This window comes from Pristiophorus japonicus, chromosome Y (genome assembly GCF_044704955.1).
Source record: "Pristiophorus japonicus isolate sPriJap1 chromosome Y, sPriJap1.hap1, whole genome shotgun sequence".
In the NCBI taxonomy this organism is placed as follows: domain Eukaryota; kingdom Metazoa; phylum Chordata; class Chondrichthyes; family Pristiophoridae; genus Pristiophorus; species Pristiophorus japonicus.
The window spans coordinates 34,609,844-34,623,420 of NC_092011.1; positions in this window are offsets into that span (position 1 = coordinate 34,609,844).

Genomic DNA, 13,577 nt, shown 5'->3' on the forward strand with positions numbered 1-13,577 from the left:
GGATGTTGCAGTGGAGAGGTTGCAGATGAGATTTACCTTGTATTTGCACTGGAGAAGCTACAGAGTAGATTTACCAGGATGTTCCACTAGAGATAATACAGAGAAAATTTACCAAGTTGTTGCACTGTAGGGCTTACAAAGGAGACTTACCATGATATTACACCGAGAGCATGCAGAGGAGATTGGAGTGGAGAGGATACAGAAGAGACTAACCTGGATGTTGAACAGGAGATGGTGCAGAGGAGATTTACCGGTATGTTGCACTAGGGAGTGTACAGAGGAGATTTGACAGGTTATTGCACTATAGAGGGTAGAGAGGAGTTTTAGCAAGATGTTACAGTAGAGAGGATACTGAGGAGATTTACCAGGATCTTGCACTGGAGAGGTTACAGAGGTGATTACCAGGATGTTGCACAAGAGAGCATGCAGAGGAGATTTACCAAGATTTTTCACTGCAGAGCGTGCAAATGTGATTTACAAGGATGTTGCACTGGTGAGTCTACAGGTGAGATTTACCAGAAATTTGGAGTGGAGAGAGTACAAAGGAGATTTACCTGGATGTTGAACAGGAGATGGTACAGAGGACATTTACCGGTATGTTGCACTAGAGAGTGCACATAGGAGATTTACCAGGTTATTGCACTATAGAGGATAGAGAGGAGTTTTAGCAGGATGTTACACTAGAGAGGGTATAGAGGAGATTTACCAGGATCTTGCACTGGAGAGGTTATAGAGGAGATTACAAGGATGTTGCATAAGAGAGGGTGCAGGTGAGATTTACCAAGATGTTGCACTGCAGAGCGTGGAGATGTGCTGTACAAGGATGTTGCACTGGAGAGTCTACAGATGAGATTTACCAGTATGTTGCACTAGAGAGGGTGCAGAGGAGATTTACCACGTTGTTGCACTGGGGAGGTTACAGAGGAAATTTAACAGGGGATATTGCACTATAGAGAGTACAGGGTAGATTTACCAGAATATAGCACTAGAGAGTATACAGAGGAGCTTTACCAGGATGTTGCACTAGAGAGGATACATAGGAGATTTACGACGTTGTTGCACTGCAGAGTGTTTAGACGAGATTTACCAGGATGTTATACTGGAGTGGGTAGGGAGGAGATTTAGGAGGTTGTTGCACTGGTGATGTTAAAATGGTGATTTCCCAGGATGTTGCACTGCGAAGGTACAGAAGTGATTTACCCAGGATATTACACTAGTGAGGGTACAGAGGTGATTAACCAGGGTGTTGCACTGAAGAGGTTAAAGAGGTGATTTACCAGGATGTTGCAATGGAGAAGTTACAGAGGAGATTTATAAGCATGTTGCACTAGAGAGGTTGCAGAGGAGATTTGCTAGGATGTTGCACTAGAAAGAATGCAGAGGCGATCTACATAGATGTTGCACTGGAGAAGATACAGAGGAGATTTACCAGGATGTTGCATTAGAGAGGGTATAGAGATTTACCAGGATGTTGCAATACAGAAGTTGCAGAGAAGATTTACTACGATGTTGCACTAGAAAAAATGCAGAGGAGATTTACAAAGATGTTGCACTAGAGAAGGTACAGAGGAGATTTACCACAATGTTGCACTGCAGAGGGTACAGAGGAGACTTACCTGGATGTTATACTGGAGAGGGTAGTGAGGAGATTTAGCAGGTTATTGCATTGGTGAGGTTAAAGAGGTGATTTACCAGGAAGTTGTACTGCGAGGGTACAGAATTGAATTACCAGGATGTTACACTAGTGAGGGTACATATGTCATTTACCAAGATGTTGCACTGGAGAGCTTACAGAGGAGATTTACAAGGATGTTGCACTGGAGAGGGTACAGAGGAAATTATGCCAGGATGTTGCATTAAAGTGGGTACAGAGTAGTTTTACCAGGATGTTGCTCTAGAGAGGTTGCAGAGGAGATTTTCTAGGATGTTGCACTAGAAAGAATGCAGAGGAGATTTACAAAGATGTTGCACTAGAGAGGGTACAGAGGAGATTTACCACGATGTTGCACTGCAGAGGGTACAAACGAGATTTACCAGGATGTTACACTGGAGAGGGTAGTGAGGAGATTTAGCAGGTTGTTGCACTGGTGAGTGTACAGAGGTGATTTACCAGGAAGTTGCAATGCGAGGGTACAGAATTGAATTACCAGGATGTTACACTAGTGAGGGTACTGATGTGATTTACCAGGATGTTGCACTGGAGCGGTTAGAGACGAGATTTACCAGGATGTTGCTCTGGAGAGGTTACAGAGGAGATTTACAAGGATGTTGCATTGGAGAGGGTACAGAGAAAATTTACCAGGTTGTTGCATTAGAGAGGGTACAGCGGAGATTTACCAGGATGTTGCACTAGAGAGGCTCCAGAGGAGATTTACTAGAATGTTGCACTAGAAAGAATGCAGAGGAAATTTACAAAGATTTTGCACTAGAGAGGGTGCAGAGGAGATTTACCACGATGTTGCACTGCAGATGGTAAAGACGAGATTTACCAGGATGTTATACTGGAGAGAGTAGTGAGGAGATTTAGCAGGTTGTTGCACTGGTGAGTGTACAGAGGAGATTCAACAGGAAATTGCAGTGGAGAGGTTGCAGATGAGATTTACCAGGATTTTGAACTGGAGAGTCTAGCGAGGAGATTTAGCAGGTTGTTGCACTGGTGAGGGTACAGAGGAGATTCAACAGGATGTTGCAGTAGAGAGGTTGCAGAGGAGATTTACCAGGATGTTGCACTGGTGAGGGAACAAAGGAGATTTACCAGGATGTTCCACTAGAGATGATACGGGGAAATTTTACCAGGATGTTGCACTGTAGATGTTACAAAGGAGACTTACCAGGATATTACACCGAGAGCATGCACAGGAGATTTAACAGGATGTGGAGTGGAGAGGGTACAGCGGAGAATTACCTGGATGTTGAACAGGAGATGGTACAGAGGAGATTTATCAGTATGTTGCACTAGAGAGTGTACAGAAGTGATTTACCAGGTTATTGCTCTATAGAGGGTACAGAGGACTTTAGCAGGATGTTACACTAGAGAGGGTACAGAGGAGATTTACCAGGATCTTGCACTGTAGAGGTTGCAGAGGAGATTATCAGAATGTTGCATAAGGGAGGGTGAAAGGAGATTCACCAGTATGTTGCAATGCAGAGCTTGCAGCAGTGATTTACAAGGATGTTGCATTGGAGAGTCTACAAGTGAGATTTACCAGTGTGATGCACTAGAGAGGGTGCAGAGGAGATTTACCACGATGTTGTACTGGTGAGGTTACAGACGTGATTTACCAGGGGATGATGCACTTTAGGGAGTACAGGGTAGATTTACCAGAATATTGCACTAGAGTTGGTACAGAGGAGCTTTACCTGGATGTTGCGCTAGAGAGGGTATATAGGAGATTTTCCACGTTGTTGCACTGCAGAGGATACAGAGTAGTTTTACCAGGATGTTACATCAGTGAGGATACAGGGGAGATTTCACAGGATGTTAAACTAGAGAGGTTACAACGGAGATTTACCAGGATGTTGCACCAGGGAGGATACAGACGAGATTTTACTAGGATATGGCCCTGGGAGGGTACAGAGGAGTTTCACCAAAATATTCACTAAACAGGGTACAGAGGTGATTTACCAGAATGTTGCACCAGTGACGTTACAGAAGAAATTTACCAGGATATTGCAGAGAGGTTACAACGGATATTTACCAGGATGTTGTAGGGAGAGGGTGCAAAGGACATTTAAAAGGATGTTGCACTTGAGAAGGTACAGAGGAGATTTAACAGGATGTTGTGCTAGAGAGGACGCAGAGGACATTTACTAGGTAGTTGCACTGGAGGGGTTACAGAGGAGATTTACTAGGATATTGCAATATACAGGGTACAGAAAGCTATAGCAGGATGTTGTATAAGTGAAGTTACGGCGGAGATTTACCAAGATGTTGCACTGGAGAGGTTATAGAGGTGACTTACCAGGATGTTGCACCGGAGCAGGTAGAGAGGAGAGTTACCAGCATGTTGCACTGGAGAGGGTACAGGGGAGATTTACCAGGATGTTGCACTGGAAAGAATACAGAGGTGATTTACCAGAATGTTGCACAGGAGCGGGTAATAATGACATTTACCAGAATATTGCACTAGACACGGTACAGAGGAGATTTACCAAAATGTTGCACTTGAGACGTTACAGCGGATATTTACCAGGATGTTGCACTGGAGAGGGTACAGAGGTTATTTTCCAATTTGCTGCAAAGGAGCGGTACAAATGAGATTGACCATGTTGATGCACTAATGATTGTGCAGAGGCGATTTACCAGGATGTTGCACTAGAGAGGGTACAGAGGAAATTTAACAGGATGTTCCACTAGAGAGGATACAGTGAAGATGTTCCAGGATGTGGCACTGCAGAGCGTGTAGAGGTGATTTACAAGGATGTTGCACTGGAGAGTGTACAGATGAGATTTACCAGTATGTTGCACAAGAGAGGGTGCTGAGAAGATTTAACAGGGTGTTGCACTGGAGAGGGAAAATAGATGATTTACCAGAATGTTGCGTTCCGAAAGTACAGAAGTGATTTACCAGGATGTTACACTAGTGATGGTACAGAGATGAATTACCAGGATGTTGCACTGCAGACGTTGCAGAGGAGATTTACAAGGATGTTGCACTGGAAGGGTACAGAGGAGATTTACAGGGATGTTGATTTAGAGAGGGTACAGCGGAGGTTTACCAGGATGTTGTACTAGAGAGGTTGCAGAGGCGATTTACTAGGATGTTGCTTTGGAGAGTCTACAAGTGAGATTTACCAGTATGTTGCACTAGAGAGGGTGCAGAGGAGATTTACCACGATGTTGCACTGGTGATGTTACAGAGATGATTTACCAGGGGATGTTGCACTTTAGAGAGTACAGGGTAGATTTACCAGAATATTGCACTAGAGAGGGTACAGAGGAGCTTTACCAGGATGTTGCACTAGAGAGGGTATATAGGAGATTTACCACGTTGTTGCACTGCAGAGGATACAGAGGAGTTTTACCAGGATGTTACACCAGTGAGGATACAGGGGAGATTGATCAGGATGTTAAACTAGAGATGTTACAACGGAGATTTAGCAGGATGTTGCACTGGAGTGTGTACAGATGAGATTTACCAGTATGTTGCACAAGAGAGGGTGCTGAGAAGATTTAACAGGATTTTGCACTGGAGAGGGATCAGAGATGATTTACCAGGATGTTGCGTTGCGAAAGTACAGAAGTGATTTACCAGGATGTTACACTAGTGATGGTACAGAGGTGATTTACCAGGATGTTGCAGTGCAGACGTTGCTGAGGAGATTTTCAAGGATGTTGCACTGGAGAGGGTAGAGAGAAGATTTACAGGTATGTGGCTTTAGAGAGGGTACAGAGGAGATTTACCAGGATGTTGTACTATAGAGGTTGCAGAGGCGATTTACTAGGATGTTGCATTAGAAAAAATGCAGAGGAGAATCACAAAGATGTTACACCAGAGAATGTACACAGGTCATTTACCACGATGTTGCACTGCAGAGGGTACAGACGAGACTTACCAGGATGTTACACTGGAGAGAGTAGTGAGGAGATTTAGCAGGTTATTGCACTGGTGAGGGCTCAGAGGAGATTCAACAGGATGTTGCAGTGGAGAGATTGCAGATGAGATTTACCTGGATTTTGCACTGGAGAAGCTGAAGAGGAGATTTACAAGGATGTTCCACTAGAGATAATACAGAGAAAATTTACCAAGATGTTGGAGTGGAGATGATACAGAAGAGATTTACCTGGATGTTGAACAGGAGATGGTACAGAGGAGATTTACCGGTGTGTTGCACTAGGGAGTGTAACGAGGAGATTTACCTGGTTATTGCACTATAGAGGGTAGAGAGGAGTTTTAGCAGGATATTACACTAGAGAGGGTACAGAGGAGATTTACCAGGATCTTGCACTGGAGAGGTTACAGAGGTGATTACCAGGATGTTGCAAAAGAGAGGGTGCAGAGGAGATTTACCAAGATTTTGCACTGCAGTGCGTGCAGAGGTGATTTACAAAGATGTTGCACTGGAGAGTCTACAGATGAGATTTACCATAAATTTGGAGTGGAGAAGGTACAGAGCACATATACCTGTATGTTGCACTAGAGAGTGTACAGAGGAGATTTGCAAGGTTATTTCACTATAGAGGGTAGAGAGGAATTTTAGCAGGATGTTACACTAGAGAGGTACAGAGGAGATTTACCACGATCTTGCACTGGAGAGGTTACAGAGGAGATTACCAGGATGTTGCACAAGAGAGGGTGCAGATGAGATTCACCAAGATGTTGAACTGCAGAGCGTGGAGAGGTGATTTACAAGGATGTTGCACTGGAGAGTGTACAGATGAGATTTACCAGTGTGTTGCTCTAGAGAGGGTGCAGAGTAGATTTACCACGATCCTGCACTGGGGAGGTTACAGAGGGGATTTACTAGGGGATATTGCACTTTAGCGAGTACAGGGTAGATTTACCAGAATATTGCACTAGAGAGGATACCGAGGAGCTTTACCAGGATGTTGCACTAGAGAGGGTATATTGGAGATTTACCACGTTGTTGCACTGCAGAATGTAGAGACGAGATTTACCAGGATGTTACTCTGGAGTGGGTAGCGAGGAAAATTAGAAGGTTGTTGCACTGGTGAGTTTAAAGATGTGATTTGCCAGGATGTTACACTAATGAGGGTACCGAGGTGATTTACCAGGATGTTGCACTGAAAAGGTTAGAGAGGTGATTTACCAGGATGTTGCACTGGAGAGGTTACAGAGGAGATTTACAAGGATGTTGCACTAGAGTGGTTGCAAAGGAGGTTTACTAGGATGTTGCAATAGAAAGAATGGAGAGGCGATTTACATAGATGTTGCACTGGAGAAGATAGAGAGGAGATTTAACAGGATGTTGCATTAGAGTGGGTAGAGAGGAGATTTACCAGGATGTTGCACTAGAGAGGTTGCAGAGAAGATTTACTGCGATGTTGCACTGGAAAAAATGAAGAGGAGATTTATAAAGATGTAGCACTAGAGAGGGTACAGAGGAGATTTACCACGATGATGCACTGCAGAGGGTACAGAGGAGACTTACCTGGATGTTATACTGTAGAGGATAGTGAGAAGAGTTAGCAGGTTGATGCACTGGTGAGGTTACAGAGGTGATTTACCAGGAAGTTGAACTGCGAGGGTACATAATTGAATTACCAGGATGTTACACTAGTGAGGGTACAGATGTGATTTACCAGGATGATGCACTGGAGAGGTTAGAAAGGTGATTTACCAGGATGTTGCTCTGTAGAGGTTACAGAGGAGATTTACTACGATGTTGCACTGGAGAGGGTACAGAGGAAATTTACCAGGATATTGCATTAGAGAGGGTACAGAGGAGTTTTACCAGGATGTTGCACTAGAGAGGTTGCAGAGGAGATTTTCTAGGATGTTGCACTGGAAAGAATTCAGAGGAGATTTACAAACATGTTGCACTAGAGAGTATACAGAGGATATTTACCACGATGTTGCACTGCAGATGGTACAGGCGAGATTTACCAGGATGTTACACTGGAGCGAGTAGTGAGTAAATTTAGCAAGTTGTTGCACTGGTGAGTGCACAGAGGAGATTGAACAGGAAATTGCAGTGGAGAGGTTGCAGAGGAGATTTACCAGGATTTTGCACTGGTGAGTCTAGCGATGAGATTTAGCAGGTTGTTGCACTGGTGAGGGTACAGAGGATATTCAACAGGATGTTGCAGTAGAGAGGTTGCAGAGGAGATTTACCTGGATTTTCACTGGAGAGGGAACGGAGGAGATTAACCAGGATGTTCCAATAGAGATGATACAGAGAAAATTTACCAGGATGTTGCACTGTAGAAGTTACAAAGGAGACTTACCAGGATATTATACCGAGAGCATGCACAGGAGATTTACCAGGATGTTGGAGTGGAGAGGGTACAGAGGAGATTTTCCTGGATTTTGAACATGAGATGGTACAGAGGAGATTTACCGGAATGTTGCACTAGAGAGTGTACATAGGAAATTTACCAGGTTATTGCTCTATAGAGGGTACATATGACTTTTAGCAGTATGTTACACTAGAGAGGGAACAGAGAAGATTTACCAGGATCTTGCACTGTTGAGGTTACAGAGGAGATTATCAGGATGTTGCACAAGAGAGGGTGAAGAGGAGATTTACCAGTATGTTGCAATGCAGAGCTTGCAGAAGTGATTTACAAGGATGTTGCATTGGAGAGTTCACAAGTGAGATTTACCAGTATGTTGCACACGATAGGGCGCAGTGGAGATTTACCACGATGCTGCACTGGGTAGGTTACAAAGGAGATTTACCAGGGGATGTTGAACTTTTGAGAGTACAGGGTAGAATTACCAGAATATTGCACTAGAGAGGGTACAGAGGAGCTTTACCAGGATGTTGCACTAGAGAGTGCACAGAGGTGATTTACCAAGATGTTGCACGAGAGGGTGCAGTGGAGATGTACTAGGATATTGCACTAGAAAGGATGCAGAGAAGATATACTAGGATGTTGCACTAGAGAGGGTACAGTGGAGATTTACCACGTTGTTGCACTGCAGTTGGTACAGACGAGATTTAGCAGGGTGTTATACTGGAGAGGTTAGCGAGGAGATTTAGCAGGTTGTTGTACTGGTGAGGTCACAGAGGTGATTTACCAGGATGTTGCACTGCGAGGGTACAGAATTGAATTACCAGGATGTTCCACTATTGAGGGTACAGATATGATTTGTCCGGATGTTGCACTGGAGAGGTTAGAGAGGTGATTTACCAGGATGTTGCACTGGAGATTCTAGCGAGGAGATTTAGCAGGCTGTTGCACTGGTGATGTAACAGAGGAGATTCAACACGATGTGGCAGTGGAGAGGTTGCAGACGAGGTTATCCACGATGTTGCAATGGAGAGTGTACAGAGGAGATTTACCAGGATATTCCACTAGAGATGATACAGAGAAGATTTACCAGGCTGTTGCTCTGGACTGGATACAAATGAGACTTACCAGGATATTACACCGAGAGCGTGCAGAGGAGATTTACCAGGATGGAGAACAGGAGATGGTACAGAGGAGATATACCAGTATGTTGCACTAAAGAGGGTATAGAGTGGATTTACCAGGTTATTGCTCTATAGAGCGTGCAGAAGAGTTTTAGCAGGATGTTACACTAGAGAGGATTTTACAGACTAGATTTTCCAGGATGTTCCACTAGAGAGCTACAGAGCAGATTTACCAGGATGTTGCACTGGAGAGATTACAGAGGAAATTTACCAGGATGTTGCACTGGAGAGGTTATGGAGGAGAATAATCAGGATGTTGCACTAGAGAGGGTACTGAGGAGATTTTCCAGGATGTTGCACTGGAGAGAGTACAGGGGAGTATTTCCAGGAAGTTACACAAGAATGGGTACAGAGGAGATTTAACAGGATGTTACACTAGAGAGGAAACAGAGGAGATTTTACAGGATGTTACTCCAGAGAGGGTGCAGAGGAGATTTACCAGGATGTTGCACCAGAGAGGATACAGACGAGATTTACTAGGATGTGGCCCTGTGAGGGTACATAGGAGATTCACCAGAATATTCCACCAGACGGTGTGCAGAGGAGATTTACTAGAATGTTGCACTAGTGAGGGTACAGAGGAAATTTACAAGGATATTGCAGAGAGGTTACAACGGAGATTTACCATGATGTTGCAGGGAGAGGGCGCAAATGCCATTTAAGAGGATGTTGCATTGGCGAAGGTACAGAGAAAACTTAACAGGAAGTAGCGGTTTAGAGCATGGAGAGGAGATTTACTAGGTCGCTGCAATGGAGGGGTTAGAGAGGGGTTTTACCAGGATATTGCACTAGACAGTTTACAGAGAGATATAGCAGGATGTTGTATTAGAGAAGTTACAGCGGTAATTTACCAAGATGTTGCACTTTAGAGAGTACACTGTAAAATTACGAGAATATTGCATTAGAGAGGGTACAGATGAGATTTATCAGGATGATGAACTAGAGAGGTGTAAAGGAGATTTACTAGAATATTGCACTAGAAAGGATGCAGAGGAGATTTACAAGAATGTTGCACTAGAGAGGGTACAGAGGAGATTCAACAGGATGTGGCTGTGGAGATGTTGCAGAGGAGATTTACCAGGATGTTGCACTGGAGAGGTTACAGACTAGATTTACCAGGATGTTACACTAGAAATGATAAAGAAAAGATTTACCAGGATGTTGCACTGGAGAGGTTACAACGGATTCTTACCAGGATATTACACCGAGAGCATGCAGAGGAGATTTACAGGGATGTTGGTGTGGAGAGGGTTCAGTGGAGATGTACCTGGATGTTGAACATGAGATCGTACAGAGGAGATTTACAAGTATGTTGCACTAGAGAGTGTAGAGAGGAGATTTACCAGGTTATTGCAGTATAGAGGGTGCAGAGGAGATTTAGCAGGATGTTACGCTAGAGAGATTACTGAGGATAAGTTCGAGGATGTTCCACTAGTGAGCTACTGAGCAGATTTACAAGGATGTTGCACTGGAGAGATAAGAGAGGAGATTTACCAGGATGTTGCACTGGAGAGGGTAAAGAGGAGAATAATCAGGATGTTGTACTAGAGAGGGTACAGAGGAGATTTTCCAGGATGTTGCTCTACAGAAGGTGCAATGGAGCTTTACCAGGATGGTGCGCTGGAGAGAATACAGACGAGATTTACCAGGAGGTTGCACTAGAGAGGTAACTGAGGAGATTTAACAGGATGTTGCACTAGACAGGGAACAGAGGAGATTTACCGGGATGATCCATTAGAGAGGATACAGAGAAGATTTACCAGAATGTTGCACTGGAGATTTTATAGAGGAGATTAACGAGGAAGTTCCACTAGGGACCGTACAGGAAAGATTTACCAGGATGTTACGCTGCAGCGGGTACAGAGGAGATTTACAAGACTGTTGCATTGAAGGGAATACAGAGGAGAATTAATAGGATGTTGCACTGCAGAGGGTATAGAGGAGCTTTACAAGGATGATGCACTAGAGAGGGTACAGAGGAGATTTACCAGGATTTAGCACTGGAGATACTACAGAGGATATTTACCAAGATGCTACAACGGAGAGGGTGCAGAGGAGATTTAACAGGATAATGCACAGTGGGAGATACAGAAGAGATTTAACAGGATGTTGCACTAGAGAGGATTCAGAGGAAATTTACCAGTATATTGCACTGGTGAGTGTACAGATGAGATTTACCGGCATGTTGCATTGGAGAAAGTGCAGAGGAGATTTACCAGGATGTTGCATTGTAGAGTGTACAGAGGTGTATCACTAGGATGTTGCACTGGAGAGGATGCAGAGGAGATTTACCAGGATGTTGCACTGGAAACAGTGCAGAGTTGATTTGCCAGGATGTTGCACTGGCGAGGGTACAGAAGAGATTAATCAGGATGTTATACTAGAGAGCGTACAGAAAAGATTTACCAGGATGTTGCACTGTAGAGGGTACAGAAGAGATTTACCATGCTACTGGACTGGAAACGGTAAAGAGGAGATTTACATGGATGTTGCACTGTAGAGAGTACAGGGGAGATTTACCAGAATATTGCACTAGAAAGTGTGCAGAGGAGATTTACTAGGATATTGCACTAGAGAAGATGCAGAGGAGATTTACCGGTATGTTGCACTAGATAGGGTGGAGTGGAGATTTACCACGATGTTGCACTGTGGAGGTTAAAAAGGAGATTTACCAGGGGATGTTGCACTTTAGAGAGTATAGGGTGGAATTACCAGAATATTGCACTAGAGAGGGTACAGAGGAGCTTTACCAGGATGTTGCATTAGAGAGTGCACAGAGGAGATTTACCAAGATGTTGCACGAGAGGGTGCAGTTGAGATGTACTAGGATATTGCACTAGAAAGTATGCAGAGAAGATATACTAGGATGTTGCACTAGAGAGGCTAAAGTGGAGATTTACCACGTTATTGCACTGCAGAGGGTACAGACGAGATTTACCAGGGTGTTACACTGAAGAGAGTAGCGAGGAGATTTAGCAGGTTGTTGCACTGGTGAGTTCACAGAGGTGCTTTACCAGGATGTTGCACTGCGAGGGTACAGAATTGAATTACCAGGATGTTCCACTATTGAGGGTACAGATATGATTTACCAGGATGTTGCACTGGAGAGGTTAGAGAGGTGATTTACCAGGATGTTGCACTGGAGATTCTAGCGAGGAGATTTAGCAGGTTGTTGCACTGGTGAGGGTACAGAGGAGATTCCACACGATGTGGCAGTGGAGAGGTTGCAGACGAGGTTATCCAGGATCTTGCACTGGAGAGGTTACAGACTAGATTTACCACGATGTTACAGAAGAATTGATACAGAGAAGATTTACCAGGATGTTGCACTGGAGAGGTTACAACGTAGACTTACCAAGATATTACACCGAGAAAAAGCAGAGGAGATTTACAGGGATGTTGGAGTGGTGAGGGTTCAGTGGAGATTTACCTGCATGTTGAACAGGAGATGGTACAGAGGAGATTTACCAGTATGTTGCACTAGAGAGGGTAGAGAGGAGATTTACCATTTTATTGCACTATAGAGGGTGCAGAGGAGTTTTAGCAGGATGTTACGCTAGAGTGAGTACAGAGGATAAGTTCGAGGATGTTCCACTAGTGAGCTACTGAGGAGATTTACCATGATGTTGCACTGGAGAGATTAGAGAGGAGATTTACCAGGATGTTGCACTGGAGATGTCAAAGAGGAGAATAATCAGGATGTTGCACTAGAGAGGGTACAGAGGAGATTTTCCAGGATGTTGCTCTACAGAGGGTGCAATGGAGATTTACCAAGATGTTGCGCTGGAGAGAATACAGATTTACCAGGAGGTTGCACTAGAGAGGGAACAGAGGATATTTAACAGGATGTTGCACTAGACAGGGAACACAGGCGATTTACCGGGATGATCCATTAGAGAGGATACAGAGAAGATTTACCAGAATGTTGCACTGGAGATTGTATAGAGGAGATTAACGAGGAAGTTCCACTAGGGACCTTATAGGAAAGATTTACCAGGATGTTACGTTGCAGCGGGTACAGAGGAGATTTACAAGACTGTTGCATTGAAGGGAATACAGAGGATATTTACCAAGATGCTACAACGGAGAGGGTGCAGAGGAGATTTAACAGGATGATGCACTAGAGAGGGTACAGAGGAGATTTACCAGGATTTAGCACTGGAGAGGATTCAGAGGAAATTTACCAGTATATTGCACTGGTGAGTGTACAGATGAGATTTACCGGCATGTTGCATTGGAGAGAGTGCAGAGGAGATTTACCAGGATGTTGCATTGTAGAGTGTACAGAGGTGTATCACTAGGATGTTGCACTGGAGAGGATGCAGAGGAGATTTACCAGGATGTTGCACTGGAAACACTGCAGAGTTGATTTGCCAGGATGTTGCACTGGCGAGGGTACAGAAGAGATTATTCAGGATGTTATACTAGAGAGCGTACAGAACAGATTTACCAGGATGTTGCACTGTAGAGGGTAC